General features: G+C 36.3%; 1 non-coding gene across 1 annotated transcript; it reads left to right on the forward strand.

The window, feature by feature from the left end:
* The first annotated feature begins 16,830 nt into the window (after nucleotides 1–16,830).
* On the forward strand, nucleotides 16,831–16,920 carry TRNAR-UCU (transfer RNA arginine (anticodon UCU)). Its single transcript is given in 2 exon segments — nucleotides 16,831–16,867; nucleotides 16,885–16,920. It is a non-coding gene; the product is annotated as a tRNA-Arg (tRNA).
* Nucleotides 16,921–18,062: the final 1,142 nt, after the last annotated feature.

Raw genomic sequence — 18,062 nt, forward strand, 5'->3', positions numbered from 1 at the left:
CGTTGGACTTCTAAGTGAATTGGCAAAGTCATTCAAAGGTTGTGGGTTCGAATCCCACCAGAGTCGCATTTTTTACTTTCTTATTCAAACAAGGAACATTATGCATGTGAGGAATGTTTATTTTTGGCCGATGCTTTAATCTTAGTATTTGACCCAAGTTGAACCTATGTATCTAATACAGCATGCAACTGAATCAAAAGCAGTCTGCCTTCCATTGCAACAGGAACATATTGCTCATAAGCAATACAACATCACTGCCAGAAACTTTGCACTTTCCTAATGTATCCTTCCTTCAGAAACATTGTCTTTATAATAGCTGTAAATGAGATAGACCAAAACACGACACCCTACACTCAGACATTTGTTTCTAGCGACATATAAAGTAAAATCTTCTTTCAAAGCTATTTATGGTATATTCTCTTTGTGTTTTTGTATTGTTAACCAATTGTATGTCTGCACTTTTTATCCAGTTCTTTTTTATTAAGGTATGGAATTGTTGTCCAAACCTATTCACTTGGCAAGAAAATACTGTAATACCCTATTCTCTGAATTTCTCCCCAAGCGAACAAAGGTGCAGTTCAAGGTTTCACACAGAAGTGTGATTCTTGCTAGAGACATTTTATGTTTCAGAAAACAATCATTCTTTCATGTATCCCAGAAGGCTTGATAATTTGATGTGAAGTAAACACTGGATTGACAAAACTTCGATCATCCCTTACTGTACGCAAGTTGATTTGCTTCTGGCTCTGTGGCGCAATGGATAGCGCGTTGCACTTCTAAGTGAATTGGCAAAGTCATTCAAAGGTTGTGGGTTTGAATCCCACCAGAGTCGCATTTTTTACTTTCTTATTCAAACAAGGAACATTATGCATGTGAGGAATGTTTATTTTTGGCCGATGCTTTAATCTTAGTATTTGACCCAAGTTGAACCTATGTATCTAATATAGCATGCAACTGAATCAAAAGCAGTCTGCCTTCCATTGCAACAGGAACATATTGCTCATAAGCAATACAACATCATTGCCAGAAACTTTGCACTTTCCTAATGTATCCTTCCTTCAGAAACATTGTCTTTATAATAGCTGTAAATGAGATAGACCAAAACACGACACCCTACACTCAGACATTTGTTTCTAGCGACATATAAAGTAAAATCTTCTTTCAAAGCTATTTATGGTATATTCTCTTTGTGTTTTTGTATTGTTAACCAATTGTATGTCTGCACTTTTTATCCAGTTCTTTTTTATTAAGGTATGGAATTGTTGTCCAAACCAATTCACTTGGCAAGAAAATACTGTAATACCCTATTCTCTGAATTTCTCCCCAAGCGAACAAAGGTGCAGTTCAAGGTTTCACACAGAAGTGTGATTCTTGCTACAGACATTTTATGTTTCAGAAAACAATCATTCTTTGATGTATCCCAGAAGGCTTGATAATATGATGTGAAGTAAACACTGGATTGACAAAACTTCGATCATCCCTTAATGTACGCAAGTTAATTTTCGTCTGGATCTGTGGCGGAATGGATAGCGCGTTGGACTTCTAAGTGAATTGGCAAAGTCATTCAAAGGTTGTGGGTTCGAATCCCACCAGAGTTGAATCTTTTACTTTCTTATTCAAACAAGGAACATTATGCATGTGAGGAATGTTTATTTTTGGCCGATGCTTTAATCTTAGTATTTGACCCAAGTTGAACCTATGTATCTAATACAGCATGCAACTGAATCAAAAGCAGTCTGCCTTCCATTGCAACAGGAACATATTGCTCATAAGCAATACAACATCACTGCCAGAAACTTGGCACTTTTCTAATGTATCCTTCCTTCAGAAACATTGTCTTTATAATAGCTCTAAATGAGATAGACCAAAACACGACACCCTACACTCAGACATTTGTTTCTAGCGACATATAAAGTAAAATCTTCTTTCAAAGCTATTTATGGTATATTCTCTTTGTGTTTTTGTATTGTTAACCAATTGTATGTCTGCACTTTTTATCCAGTTCTTTTTTATTAAGGTATGGAATTGTTGTCCAAACCAATTCACTTGGCAAGAAAATACTGTAATACCCTATTCTCTGAATTTCTCCCCAAGCGAACAAAGGTGCAGTTCAAGGTTTCACACAGAAGTGTGATTCTTGCTACAGACATTTTATGTTTCAGAAAACAATCATTCTTTGATGTATCCCAGAAGGCTTGATAATATGATGTGAAGTAAACACTGGATTGACAAAACTTCGATCATCCCTTAATGTACGCAAGTGAATTTTCATTTGGATCTGTGGCGGAATGGACTGCCGTTGGACTTCTAAGTGAATTGGCAAAGTCATTCAAAGGTTGTGGGTTCGAATCCCACCAGAGTCGCATTTTTTACTTTCTTATTCAAACAAGGAACATTATGCATGTGAGGAATGTTTATTTTTGGCCGATGCTTTAATCTTAGTATTTGACCCAAGTTGAACCTATGTATCTAATACAGCATGCAACTGAATCAAAAGCAGTCTGCCTTCCATTGCAACAGGAACATATTGCTCATAAGCAATACAACATCACTGCCAGAAACTTTGCACTTTCCTAATGTATCCTTCCTTCAGAAACATTGTCTTTATAATAGCTGTAAATGAGATAGACCAAAACACGACACCCTACACTCAGACATTTGTTTCTAGCGACATATAAAGTAAAATCTTCTTTCAAAGCTATTTATGGTATATTCTCTTTGTGTTTTTGTATTGTTAACCAATTGTATGTCTGCACTTTTTATCCAGTTCTTTTTTATTAAGGTATGGAATTGTTGTCCAAACCTATTCACTTGGCAAGAAAATACTGTAATACCCTATTCTCTGAATTTCTCCCCAAGCGAACAAAGGTGCAGTTCAAGGTTTCACACAGAAGTGTGATTCTTGCTAGAGACATTTTATGTTTCAGAAAACAATCATTCTTTCATGTATCCCAGAAGGCTTGATAATTTGATGTGAAGTAAACACTGGATTGACAAAACTTCGATCATCCCTTACTGTACGCAAGTTGATTTGCTTCTGGCTCTGTGGCGCAATGGATAGCGCGTTGCACTTCTAAGTGAATTGGCAAAGTCATTCAAAGGTTGTGGGTTTGAATCCCACCAGAGTCGCATTTTTTACTTTCTTATTCAAACAAGGAACATTATGCATGTGAGGAATGTTTATTTTTGGCCGATGCTTTAATCTTAGTATTTGACCCAAGTTGAACCTATGTATCTAATATAGCATGCAACTGAATCAAAAGCAGTCTGCCTTCCATTGCAACAGGAACATATTGCTCATAAGCAATACAACATCATTGCCAGAAACTTTGCACTTTCCTAATGTATCCTTCCTTCAGAAACATTGTCTTTATAATAGCTGTAAATGAGATAGACCAAAACACGACACCCTACACTCAGACATTTGTTTCTAGCGACATATAAAGTAAAATCTTCTTTCAAAGCTATTTATGGTATATTCTCTTTGTGTTTTTGTATTGTTAACCAATTGTATGTCTGCACTTTTTATCCAGTTCTTTTTTATTAAGGTATGGAATTGTTGTCCAAACCAATTCACTTGGCAAGAAAATACTGTAATACCCTATTCTCTGAATTTCTCCCCAAGCGAACAAAGGTGCAGTTCAAGGTTTCACACAGAAGTGTGATTCTTGCTACAGACATTTTATGTTTCAGAAAACAATCATTCTTTGATGTATCCCAGAAGGCTTGATAATATGATGTGAAGTAAACACTGGATTGACAAAACTTCGATCATCCCTTAATGTACGCAAGTTAATTTTCGTCTGGATCTGTGGCGGAATGGATAGCGCGTTGGACTTCTAAGTGAATTGGCAAAGTCATTCAAAGGTTGTGGGTTCGAATCCCACCAGAGTTGAATCTTTTACTTTCTTATTCAAACAAGGAACATTATGCATGTGAGGAATGTTTATTTTTGGCCGATGCTTTAATCTTAGTATTTGACCCAAGTTGAACCTATGTATCTAATACAGCATGCAACTGAATCAAAAGCAGTCTGCCTTCCATTGCAACAGGAACATATTGCTCATAAGCAATACAACATCACTGCCAGAAACTTTGCACTTTCCTAATGTATCCTTCCTTCAGAAACATTGTCTTTATAATAGCTGTAAATGAGATAGACCAAAACACGACACCCTACACTCAGACATTTGTTTCTAGCGACATATAAAGTAAAATCTTCTTTCAAAGCTATTTATGGTATATTCTCTTTGTGTTTTTGTATTGTTAACCAATTGTATGTCTGCACTTTTTATCCAGTTCTTTTTTATTAAGGTATGGAATTGTTGTCCAAACCAATTCACTTGGCAAGAAAATACTGTAATACCCTATTCTCTGAATTTCTCCCCAAGCGAACAAAGGTGCAGTTCAAGGTTTCACACAGAAGTGTGATTCTTGCTACAGACATTTTATGTTTCAGAAAACAATCATTCTTTGATGTATCCCAGAAGGCTTGATAATATGATGTGAAGTAAACACTGGATTGACAAAACTTCGATCATCCCTTAATGTACGCAAGTTAATTTTTGTCTGGATCTGTGGCGGAATGGATAGCGCGTTGGACTTTTAAGTGAATTTGCAAAGTCATTCAAAGGTTGTGGGTTCGAATCCCACCAGAGTCGAATCTTTTACTTTCTTATTCAAACAAGGAACATTATGCATGTGAGGAATGTTTATTTTTGGCCGATGCTTTAATCTTAGTATTTGACCCAAGTTGAACCTATGTATCTAATACAGCATGCAACTGAATCAAAAGCAGTCTCCCTTCCATTGCAACAGGAACATATTGCTCATAAGCAATACAACATCACTGCCAGAAACTTTGCACTTTCCTAATGTATCCTTCCTTCAGAAACATTGTCTTTATAATAGCTCTAAATGAGATAGACCAAAAACACGACACCCTACACTCAGACATTTGTTTCTAGCGACATATAAAGTAAAATCTTCTTTCAAAGCTATTTATGGTATATTCTCTTTGTGTTTTTGTATTGTTAACCAATTGTATGTCTGCACTTTTTATCCAGTTCTTTTTTATTAAGGTATGGAATTGTTGTCCAAACCTATTCACTTGGCAAGAAAATACTGTAATACCCTATTCTCTGAATTTCTCCCCAAGCGAACAAAGGTGCAGTTCAAGGTTTCACACAGAAGTGTGATTCTTGCTACAGACATTTTATGTTTCAGAAAACAATAATTCTTTCATGTATCCCAGAAGGCTTGATAATGTGATGTGAAGTAAACACTGGATTGACAAAACTTCGATCATCCCTTACTGTACGCAAGTGGATTTGCATCTGGCTCTGTGACGCAATGGATAGCGCGTTGGACTTCTAAGTGAATTGGCAAAGTCATTCAAAGCTTGTGAGTTCGAATCCCACCAGAGTCGCGTTTTTTACTTTCTTATTCAAACAAGGAACATTATGCATGTGAGGAATGTTTATTTTTGGCCGATGCTTTAATCTTAGTATTTGACCCAAGTTGAACCTATGTATCTAATACAGCATGCAACTGAATCAAAAGCAGTCTGCCTTCCATTGCAACAGGAACATATTGCTCATAAGCAATACAACATCACTGCCAGAAACTTGGCACTTTTCTAATGTATCCTTCCTTCAGAAACATTGTCTTTATAATAGCTCTAAATGAGATAGACCAAAAACACGACACCCTACACTCAGACATTTGTTTCTAGCGACATATAAAGTAAAATCTTCTTTCAAAGCTATTTATGGTATATTCTCTTTGTGTTTTTGTATTGTTAACCAATTGTATGTCTGCACTTTTTATCCAGTTCTTTTTTATTAAGGTATGGAATTGTTGTCCAAACCAATTCACTTGGCAAGAAAATACTGTAATACCCTATTCTCTGAATTTCTCCCCAAGCGAACAAAGGTGCAGTTCAAGGTTTCACACAGAAGTGTGATTCTTGCTACAGACATTTTATGTTTCAGAAAACAATCATTCTTTGATGTATCCCAGAAGGCTTGATAATATGATGTGAAGTAAACACTGGATTGACAAAACTTCGATCATCCCTTAATGTACGCAAGTGAATTTTCATTTGGATCTGTGGCGGAATGGACTGCCGTTGGACTTCTAAGTGAATTGGCAAAGTCATTCAAAGGGTGTGGGTTCGAATCCCACCAGAGTCGCATTTTTTACTTTCTTATTCAAACAAGGAACATTATGCATGTGAGGAATGTTTATTTTTGGCCGATGCTTTAATCTTAGTATTTGACCCAAGTTGAACCTATGTATCTAATACAGCATGCAACTGAATCAAAAGCAGTCTGCCTTCCATTGCAACAGGAACATATTGCTCATAAGCAATACAACATCACTGCCAGAAACTTTGCACTTTCCTAATGTATCCTTCCTTCAGAAACATTGTCTTTATAATAGCTGTAAATGAGATAGACCAAAACACGACACCCTACACTCAGACATTTGTTTCTAGCGACATATAAAGTAAAATCTTCTTTCAAAGCTATTTATGGTATATTCTCTTTGTGTTTTTGTATTGTTAACCAATTGTATGTCTGCACTTTTTATCCAGTTCTTTTTTATTAAGGTATGGAATTGTTGTCCAAACCTATTCACTTGGCAAGAAAATACTGTAATACCCTATTCTCTGAATTTCTCCCCAAGCGAACAAAGGTGCAGTTCAAGGTTTCACACAGAAGTGTGATTCTTGCTAGAGACATTTTATGTTTCAGAAAACAATCATTCTTTCATGTATCCCAGAAGGCTTGATAATTTGATGTGAAGTAAACACTGGATTGACAAAACTTCGATCATCCCTTACTGTACGCAAGTTGATTTGCTTCTGGCTCTGTGGCGCAATGGATAGCGCGTTGCACTTCTAAGTGAATTGGCAAAGTCATTCAAAGGTTGTGGGTTTGAATCCCACCAGAGTCGCATTTTTTACTTTCTTATTCAAACAAGGAACATTATGCATGTGAGGAATGTTTATTTTTGGCCGATGCTTTAATCTTAGTATTTGACCCAAGTTGAACCTATGTATCTAATATAGCATGCAACTGAATCAAAAGCAGTCTGCCTTCCATTGCAACAGGAACATATTGCTCATAAGCAATACAACATCATTGCCAGAAACTTTGCACTTTCCTAATGTATCCTTCCTTCAGAAACATTGTCTTTATAATAGCTGTAAATGAGATAGACCAAAACACGACACCCTACACTCAGACATTTGTTTCTAGCGACATATAAAGTAAAATCTTCTTTCAAAGCTATTTATGGTATATTCTCTTTGTGTTTTTGTATTGTTAACCAATTGTATGTCTGCACTTTTTATCCAGTTCTTTTTTATTAAGGTATGGAATTGTTGTCCAAACCTATTCACTTGGCAAGAAAATACTGTAATACCCTATTCTCTGAATTTCTCCCCAAGCGAACAAAGGTGCAGTTCAAGGTTTCACACAGAAGTGTGATTCTTGCTACAGACATTTTATGTTTCAGAAAACAATAATTCTTTCATGTATCCCAGAAGGCTTGATAATGTGATGTGAAGTAAACACTGGATTGACAAAACTTCGATCATCCCTTACTGTACGCAAGTGGATTTGCATCTGGCTCTGTGACGCAATGGATAGCGCGTTGGACTTCTAAGTGAATTGGCAAAGTCATTCAAAGCTTGTGAGTTCGAATCCCACCAGAGTCGCGTTTTTTACTTTCTTATTCAAACAAGGAACATTATGCATGTGAGGAATGTTTATTTTTGGCCGATGCTTTAATCTTAGTATTTGACCCAAGTTGAACCTATGTATCTAATACAGCATGCAACTGAATCAAAAGCAGTCTGCCTTCCATTGCAACAGGAACATATTGCTCATAAGCAATACAACATCACTGCCAGAAACTTGGCACTTTTCTAATGTATCCTTCCTTCAGAAACATTGTCTTTATAATAGCTCTAAATGAGATAGACCAAAAACACGACACCCTACACTCAGACATTTGTTTCTAGCGACATATAAAGTAAAATCTTCTTTCAAAGCTATTTATGGTATATTCTCTTTGTGTTTTTGTATTGTTAACCAATTGTATGTCTGCACTTTTTATCCAGTTCTTTTTTATTAAGGTATGGAATTGTTGTCCAAACCAATTCACTTGGCAAGAAAATACTGTAATACCCTATTCTCTGAATTTCTCCCCAAGCGAACAAAGGTGCAGTTCAAGGTTTCACACAGAAGTGTGATTCTTGCTACAGACATTTTATGTTTCAGAAAACAATCATTCTTTGATGTATCCCAGAAGGCTTGATAATATGATGTGAAGTAAACACTGGATTGACAAAACTTCGATCATCCCTTAATGTACGCAAGTGAATTTTCATTTGGATCTGTGGCGGAATGGACTGCCGTTGGACTTCTAAGTGAATTGGCAAAGTCATTCAAAGGGTGTGGGTTCGAATCCCACCAGAGTCGCATTTTTTACTTTCTTATTCAAACAAGGAACATTATGCATGTGAGGAATGTTTATTTTTGGCCGATGCTTTAATCTTAGTATTTGACCCAAGTTGAACCTATGTATCTAATACAGCATGCAACTGAATCAAAAGCAGTCTGCCTTCCATTGCAACAGGAACATATTGCTCATAAGCAATACAACATCACTGCCAGAAACTTTGCACTTTCCTAATGTATCCTTCCTTCAGAAACATTGTCTTTATAATAGCTGTAAATGAGATAGACCAAAACACGACACCCTACACTCAGACATTTGTTTCTAGCGACATATAAAGTAAAATCTTCTTTCAAAGCTATTTATGGTATATTCTCTTTGTGTTTTTGTATTGTTAACCAATTGTATGTCTGCACTTTTTATCCAGTTCTTTTTTATTAAGGTATGGAATTGTTGTCCAAACCTATTCACTTGGCAAGAAAATACTGTAATACCCTATTCTCTGAATTTCTCCCCAAGCGAACAAAGGTGCAGTTCAAGGTTTCACACAGAAGTGTGATTCTTGCTAGAGACATTTTATGTTTCAGAAAACAATCATTCTTTCATGTATCCCAGAAGGCTTGATAATTTGATGTGAAGTAAACACTGGATTGACAAAACTTCGATCATCCCTTACTGTACGCAAGTTGATTTGCTTCTGGCTCTGTGGCGCAATGGATAGCGCGTTGCACTTCTAAGTGAATTGGCAAAGTCATTCAAAGGTTGTGGGTTTGAATCCCACCAGAGTCGCATTTTTTACTTTCTTATTCAAACAAGGAACATTATGCATGTGAGGAATGTTTATTTTTGGCCGATGCTTTAATCTTAGTATTTGACCCAAGTTGAACCTATGTATCTAATATAGCATGCAACTGAATCAAAAGCAGTCTGCCTTCCATTGCAACAGGAACATATTGCTCATAAGCAATACAACATCATTGCCAGAAGCTTTGCACTTTCCTAATGTATCCTTCCTTCAGAAACATTGTCTTTATAATAGCTGTAAATGAGATAGACCAAAACACGACACCCTACACTCAGACATTTGTTTCTAGCGACATATAAAGTAAAATCTTCTTTCAAAGCTATTTATGGTATATTCTCTTTGTGTTTTTGTATTGTTAACCAATTGTATGTCTGCACTTTTTATCCAGTTCTTTTTTATTAAGGTATGGAATTGTTGTCCAAACCAATTCACTTGGCAAGAAAATACTGTAATACCCTATTCTCTGAATTTCTCCCCAAGCGAACAAAGGTGCAGTTCAAGGTTTCACACAGAAGTGTGATTCTTGCTACAGACATTTTATGTTTCAGAAAACAATCATTCTTTGATGTATCCCAGAAGGCTTGATAATATGATGTGAAGTAAACACTGGATTGACAAAACTTCGATCATCCCTTAATGTACGCAAGTTAATTTTCGTCTGGATCTGTGGCGGAATGGATAGCGCGTTGGACTTCTAAGTGAATAGGCAAAGTCATTCAAAGGTTGTGGGTTCGAATCCCACCAGAGTCGAATCTTTTACTTTCTTATTCAAACAAGGAACATTATGCATGTGAGGAATGTTTATTTTTGGCCGATGCTTTAATCTTAGTATTTAACCCAAGTTGAACCTATGTATCTAATACAGCATGCAACTGAATCAAAAGCAGTCTGCCTTCCATTGCAACAGGAACATATTGCTCATAAGCAATACAACATCACTGCCAGAAACTTTGCACTTTCCTAATGTATCCTTCCTTCAGAAACATTGTCTTTATAATAGCTCTAAATGAGATAGACCAAAAACACGACACCCTACACTCAGACATTTGTTTCTAGCGACATATAAAGTAAAATCTTCTTTCAAAGCTATTTATGGTATATTCTCTTTGTGTTTTTGTATTGTTAACCAATTGTATGTCTGCACTTTTTATCCAGTTCTTTTTTATTAAGGTATGGAATTGTTGTCCAAACCTATTCACTTGGCAAGAAAATACTGTAATACCCTATTCTCTGAATTTCTCCCCAAGCGAACAAAGGTGCAGTTCAAGGTTTCACACAGAAGTGTGATTCTTGCTACAGACATTTTATGTTTCAGAAAACAATAATTCTTTCATGTATCCCAGAAGGCTTGATAATGTGATGTGAAGTAAACACTGGATTGACGAAACTTCGATCATCCCTTACTGTACGCAAGTGGATTTGCATCTGGCTCTGTGGCGCAATGGATAGCGCGTTGGACTTCTAAGTGAATTGGCAAAGTCATTCAAAGCTTGTGGGTTCGAATCCCACCAGAGTCGCGTTTTTTACTTTCTTATTCAAACAAGGAACATTATGCATGTGAGGAATGTTTATTTTTGGCCGATGCTTTAATCTTAGTATTTGACCCAAGTTGAACCTATGTATCTAATACAGCATGCAACTGAATCAAAAGCAGTCTGCCTTCCATTGCAACAGGAACATATTGCTCATAAGCAATACAACATCACTGCCAGAAACTTGGCACTTTTCTAATGTATCCTTCCTTCAGAAACATTGTCTTTATAATAGCTCTAAATGAGATAGACCAAAAACACGACACCCTACACTCAGACATTTGTTTCTAGCGACATATAAAGTAAAATCTTCTTTCAAAGCTATTTATGGTATATTCTCTTTGTGTTTTTGTATTGTTAACCAATTGTATGTCTGCACTTTTTATCCAGTTCTTTTTTATTAAGGTATGGAATTGTTGTCCAAACCAATTCACTTGGCAAGAAAATACTGTAATACCCTATTCTCTGAATTTCTCCCCAAGCGAACAAAGGTGCAGTTCAAGGTTTCACACAGAAGTGTGATTCTTGCTACAGACATTTTATGTTTCAGAAAACAATCATTCTTTGATGTATCCCAGAAGGCTTGATAATATGATGTGAAGTAAACACTGGATTGACAAAACTTCGATCATCCCTTAATGTACGCAAGTGAATTTTCATTTGGATCTGTGGCGGAATGGAATGCCGTTGGACTTCTAAGTGAATTGGCAAAGTCATTCAAAGGTTGTGGGTTCGAATCCCACCAGAGTCGCATTTTTTACTTTCTTATTCAAACAAGGAACATTATGCATGTGAGGAATGTTTATTTTTGGCCGATGCTTTAATCTTAGTATTTGACCCAAGTTGAACCTATGTATCTAATACAGCATGCAACTGAATCAAAAGCAGTCTGCCTTCCATTGCAACAGGAACATATTGCTCATAAGCAATACAACATCACTGCCAGAAACTTTGCACTTTCCTAATGTATCCTTCCTTCAGAAACATTGTCTTTATAATAGCTGTAAATGAGATAGACCAAAACACGACACCCTACACTCAGACATTTGTTTCTAGCGACATATAAAGTAAAATCTTCTTTCAAAGCTATTTATGGTATATTCTCTTTGTGTTTTTGTATTGTTAACCAATTGTATGTCTGCACTTTTTATCCAGTTCTTTTTTATTAAGGTATGGAATTGTTGTCCAAACCTATTCACTTGGCAAGAAAATACAGTAATACCCTATTCTCTGAATTTCTCCCCAAGCGAACAAAGGTGCAGTTCAAGGTTTCACACAGAAGTGTGATTCTTGCTACAGACATTTTATGTTTCAGAAAACAATCATTCTTTCATGTATCCCAGAAGGCTTGATAATGTGATGTGAAGTAAACACTGGATTGACAAAACTTCGATCATCCCTTACTGTACGCAAGTGGATTTGCATCTGGCTCTGTGGCGCAATGGATAGCGCGTTGCACTTTTAAGTGAATTGGCAAAGTCATTCAAAGGTTGTGGGTTCGAATCCCACCAGAGTCGCATTTTTTACTTTCTTTTTCAAACAAGGAACATTATGCATGTGAGGAATGTCTATTTATGGCCGATGCTTTAATCTTAGTATTTGACCCAAGTTGAACCTATGTATCTAATACAGCATGCAACTGAATCAAAAGCAGTCTGCCTTCCATTGCAACAGGAACATATTGCTCATAAGCAATACAACATCACTGCCAGAAACTTTGCACTTTCCTAATGTATCCTTCCTTCAGAAACATTGTCTTTATAATAGCTGTAAATGAGATAGACCAAAAACACGACACCCTACACTCAGACATTTGTTTCTAGCGACATATAAAGTAAAATCTTCTTTAAATGCTATTTATGGTATATTCTCTTTGTGTTTTTGTATTGTTAACCAATGGTATGTCTGCACTTTTTATCCAGTTCTTTTTTATTAAGGTATGGAATTGTTGTCCAAACCAATTCACTTGGCAAGAAAATACTGTAATACCCTATTCTCTGAATTTCTCCCCAAGCGAACAAAGGTGCAGTTCAAGGTTTCACACAGAAGTGTGATTCTTGCTACAGACATTTTATGTTTCAGAAAACAATCATTCTTTGATGTATCCCAGAAGGCTTGATAATATGATGTGAAGTAAACACTGGATTGACAAAACTTCGATCATCCCTTACTGTACGCAAGTGGATTTGCATCTGGCTCTGTGGCGCAATGGATAGCGCGTTGGACTTCTAAGTGAATTGGCAAAGTCATTCAAAGCTTGTGGGTTCGAATCCCACCAGAGTCGCGTTTTTTACTTTCTTATTCAAACAAGGAACATTATGCATGTGAGGAATGTTTATTTTTGGCCGATGCTTTAATCTTAGTATTTGACCCAAGTTGAACCTATGTATCTAATACAGCATGCAACTGAATCAAAAGCAGTCTGCCTTCCATTGCAACAGGAACATATTGCTCATAAGCAATACAACATCACTGCCAGAAACTTGGCACTTTTCTAATGTATCCTTCCTTCAGAAACATTGTCTTTATAATAGCTGTAAATGAGATAGACCAAAAACACGACACCCTACACTCAGACATTTGTTTCTAGCAACATATAAAGTAAAATCTTCTTTCAAAGCTATTTATGGTATATTCTCTTTGTGTTTTTGTATTGTTAACCAATTGTATGTCTGCACTTTTTATCCAGTTCTTTTTTATTAAGGTATGGAATTGTTGTCCAAACTTATTCAGTTTGCAAGAAAATACAGTAATACCCTATTCTCCGAATTTATCCCTAAAGGAACAAAGGTGCAGTTCAAGGTTTCACCCCGAACTGCGATTCTTGCTACAGACATTTTATGTTTCAGAAAACAATCATTCTTTCATGTATCCCAGAAGGCTTGATAATATGATGTGAAGTAAACACTGGATTGACAAAACTTCGATCATCCCTTAATGTACGAAAGTTGATTTTCATCTGGCTCTCTGGCGCAATCGATAGCGTGTTGGACTTCTAAGTGAATTGGCAAAGTCATTCAAAGGTTGTGGGTTTGAATCCCACCAGAGTCGCATTTTTTACTTTCTTATTCAAACAAGGAACATTATGCATGTGAGGAATGTCTATTTTTGGCCGATGCTTTAATCTTAGTATTTGACCCAAGTTGAACCTATGTATCTAATACAGCATGCAACTGAATCAAAAGCAGTCTGCCTTCCATTGCAACAGGAACATATTGCTCATAAGCAATACAACATCACTGCCAGAAACTTTGCACTTTCCTAATGTATCCTTCCTTCAGAAACATGGTCTTTATAACAGCTGTAAATGAGATAGACCAAAAACAAGACACCCTACACTCAGACATTTGTTTCTAGCGACATATAAAGTAAAATCTTCTTTCAAAGCTATTTATGGTATATTCTCTTTGTGTTTTTGTATTGTTAACCAATTGTATGGCTGCACTTTTTATCCAGTTCTTTTCTATTAAGGTATGGAATTGTTGTCCAAACGTATTCAGTTTGCAAGAAAATACAGTAATACCCTATTCTCCGAATTTATCCCTAAAGGAACAAAGGTGTAATTCAAGGTTTCACCCAGAAGTGTGATTCTTCTACAGACATTTTATGTTTCAGAAAACAATTATTCTTTCTTGTATCCCAGAAGGCTTGATAATATGATGTGAAGTAAACACTGGATTGACAAAACTTCGATCATCCCTTAATTTACGCAAGTTGATTTTCATCTGGCTCTGTGGCGCAATGGATAGCGCGTTGGACTTCTAAGTGAATTGGCAAAGTCATGCAAAGGTTGTGGGTGTGAATCCCACCAGAGTCGCATTTTTTACTTTCTTATTCAAACAAGGAACATTATGCACGTGAGGAATGTTTATTTTTGGCCGATGCTTTAATCTTAGTATTTGACCCAAGTTGAACCTATGTATCTGATACAGCATGCAACTGAATCAAAAGCAGTCTGCCTTCCATTGCAACAGGAACATATTGCTCATAAGCAATACAACATCACTGCCAGAAACATTGCACTTTCCTAATGTATCCTTCCTTCAGAAACATTGTCTTTATAATAGCTGTAAATGAGATAGACCAAAAACACGACACCCTACACTCAGACATTTGTTTCTAGCGACATATAAATAAAATCTTCTTTCAAAGCTATTTATGGTATATTCTCTTTGTGTTTTTGTATTGTTAACCAATTGTATGGCTGCACTTTTTATCCAGTTCTTTTCTATTAAGGTATGGAATTGTTGTCCAAACGTATTCAGTTTGCAAGAAAATACAGTAATACCCTATTCTCCGAATTTATCCCTAAAGGAACAAAGGTGTAGTTCAAGGTTTCACCCAGAAGTGTGATTCTTCTACAGACATTTTATGTTTCAGAAAACAATTATTCTTTCTTGTATCCCAGAAGGCTTGATAATATGATGTGAAGTAAACACTGGATTGACAAAACTTTGATCATTCCTTAATTTACGCAAGTTGATTTTCATCTAGATCTGTGGCGCAATGCATAGCGCGTTGGACTTCTAAGTGAATTGGCAAAGTCATTCAAAGGTTGTGGGTTCGAATCCCACCAGAGTTGCATTTTTTACTTTCTTATTCAAACAAGGAACATTATGCATGTGAGGAATGTTTATTTTTGGCCGATGCTTTAATCTTAGTATTTGACCCAAGTTGAACCTATGTATCTAATACAGCATGCAACTGAATCAAAAGCAGTCTGCCTTCCATTGCAACAGGAACATATTGCTCATAAGCAATACAACATTACTGCCACAAACTTGGCACTTTTCTAATGTATCCTTCCTTCAGAAACATTGTCTTTATAATAGCTGTAAATGAGATAGACCAAAAACACGACACCCTACACTCAGACTTTTGTTTCTAGCGACATATAAAGTAAAATCTTCTTTCAAAGCTATTTATGGTATATTCTCTTTGTGTTTTTGTATTGTTAACCAATTGTATGTCTGCACTTTTTATCCAGTTCTTTTTTATTAAGGTATGGAATTGTTGTCCAAACCAATTCACTTGGCAAGAAAATACTGTAATACCCTATTCTCTGAATTTCTCCCCAAGCGAACAAAGGTGTAGTTCAAGGTTTCACCCAGAAGTGTGATTCTTCTACAGACATTTTATGTTTCAGAAAACAATTATTCTTTCTTGTATCCCAGAAGGCTTGATAATATGATGTGAAGTAAACATTGGATTGACAAAACTTCGATCATCCCTTACTGTACGCAAGTGGATTTTTATCTGGCTCTGTGGCGCAATGGATAGCGTGTTGGACTTCTAAGTGAACGTGCAAAGTCATTCAAAGGTTGTGGGTTTGAATCCCACCAGAGTCGCATTTTTGACTTTCTTATTCAAACAAGGAACATTATGCATGTGAGGAATGTCTATTTTTGGCCGATGCTTTAATCTTAGTATTTGACCCAAGTTGAACCTATGTATCTAATACAGCATGCAACTGAATCAAAAGCAGTCTGCCTTCCATTGCAACAGGAACATATTGCTCATAAGCAATACAACATCACTGCCAGAAACTTTGCACTTTCCTAATGTATCCTTCCTTCAGAAACATTGTCTTTATAATAGCTGTAAATGAGATAGACCAAAAACACGACACCCTACACTCAGACATTTGTTTCTAGCGACATATAAAGTAAAATCTTCTTTCAAAGCTATTTATGGTATATTCTCTTTGTGTTTTTGTATTGTTAACCAATTGTATGGCTGCACTTTTTATCCAGTTCTTTTCTATTAAGGTATGGAATTGTTGTCCAAACGTATTCAGTTTGCAAGAAAATACAGTAATACCCTATTCTCCGAATTTATCCCTAAAGGAACAAAGGTGTAGTTCAAGGTTTCACCCAGAAGTGTGATTCTTCTACAGACATTTTATGTTTCAGAAAACAATTATTCTTTCTTGTATCCCAGAAGGCTTGATAATATGATGTGAAGTAAACAATGGATTGACAAAACTTCGATCACCCCTTAATTTACGCAAGTTGATTTTCATCTGGCTCTGTGGCGCAATGGATAGCGCGTTGGACTTCTAAGTGAATTGGCAAAGTCATTCAAAGGTTGTGGGTTCGAATCCCACCAGAGTCACATTTTTTACTTTCTTATTCAAACAAGGAACATTATGCATGTGAGGAATGTTTATTTTTGGCCGATGCTTTAATCTTAGTATTTGACCCAAGTTGAACCTATGTATCTAATACAGCATGCAACTGAATCGAAAGCAGTCTGCCTTCCATTGCAACAGGAACATATTGCTCATAAGCAATACAACATCACTGCCAGAAACTTGGCACTTTTCTAATGTATCCTTCCTTCAGAAACATTGTCTTTATAATAGCTGTAAATGAGATAGACCAAAAACACGACACCCTACACTCAGACATTTGTTTCTAGCGACATATAAAGTAAAATCTTCTTTCAAAGCTATTTATGGTATATTCTCTTTTTGTTTTTGTATTGTTAACCAATTGTATGTCTGCACTTTTTATCCAGTTCTTTTTTATTAAGGTATGGAATTGTTGTCCAAACCAATTCACTTGGCAAGAAAATACTGTAATACCCTATTCTCTGAATTTCTCCCCAAGCGAACAAAGGTGCAGTTCAAGGTTTCACACAGAAGTGTGATTCTTGCTACAGACATTTTATGTTTCAGAAAACAATCATTCTTTGATGTATCCCAGAAGGCTTGATAATATGATGTGAAGTAAACACTGGATTGACAAAACTTCGATCATCCCTTAATGTACGCAAGTGAATTTTCATTTGGATCTGTGGCGGAATGGACTGCCGTTGGACTTCTAAGTGAATTGGCAAAGTCATTCAAAGGTTGTGGGTTCGAATCCCACCAGAGTCGCATTTTTTACTTTCTTATTCAAACAAGGAACATTATGCATGTGAGGAATGTTTATTTTTGGCCGATGCTTTAATCTTAGTATTTGACCCAAGTTGAACCTATGTATCTAATACAGCATGCAACTGAATCAAAAGCAGTCTGCCTTCCATTGCAACAGGAACATATTGCTCATAAGCAATACAACATCACTGCCAGAAACTTTGCACTTTCCTAATGTATCCTTCCTTCAGAAACATTGTCTTTATAATAGCTGTAAATGAGATAGACCAAAACACGACACCCTACACTCAGACATTTGTTTCTAGCGACATATAAAGTAAAATCTTCTTTCAAAGCTATTTATGGTATATTCTCTTTGTGTTTTTGTATTGTTAAC

Source organism: Ambystoma mexicanum (genome assembly GCF_040938575.1).
Source record: "Ambystoma mexicanum isolate Mex_15411 chromosome 12 unlocalized genomic scaffold, UKY_AmexF1_1 Mex_chr12_unloc.1, whole genome shotgun sequence".
NCBI classification, from domain to species: Eukaryota; Metazoa; Chordata; class Amphibia; order Caudata; family Ambystomatidae; genus Ambystoma; species Ambystoma mexicanum.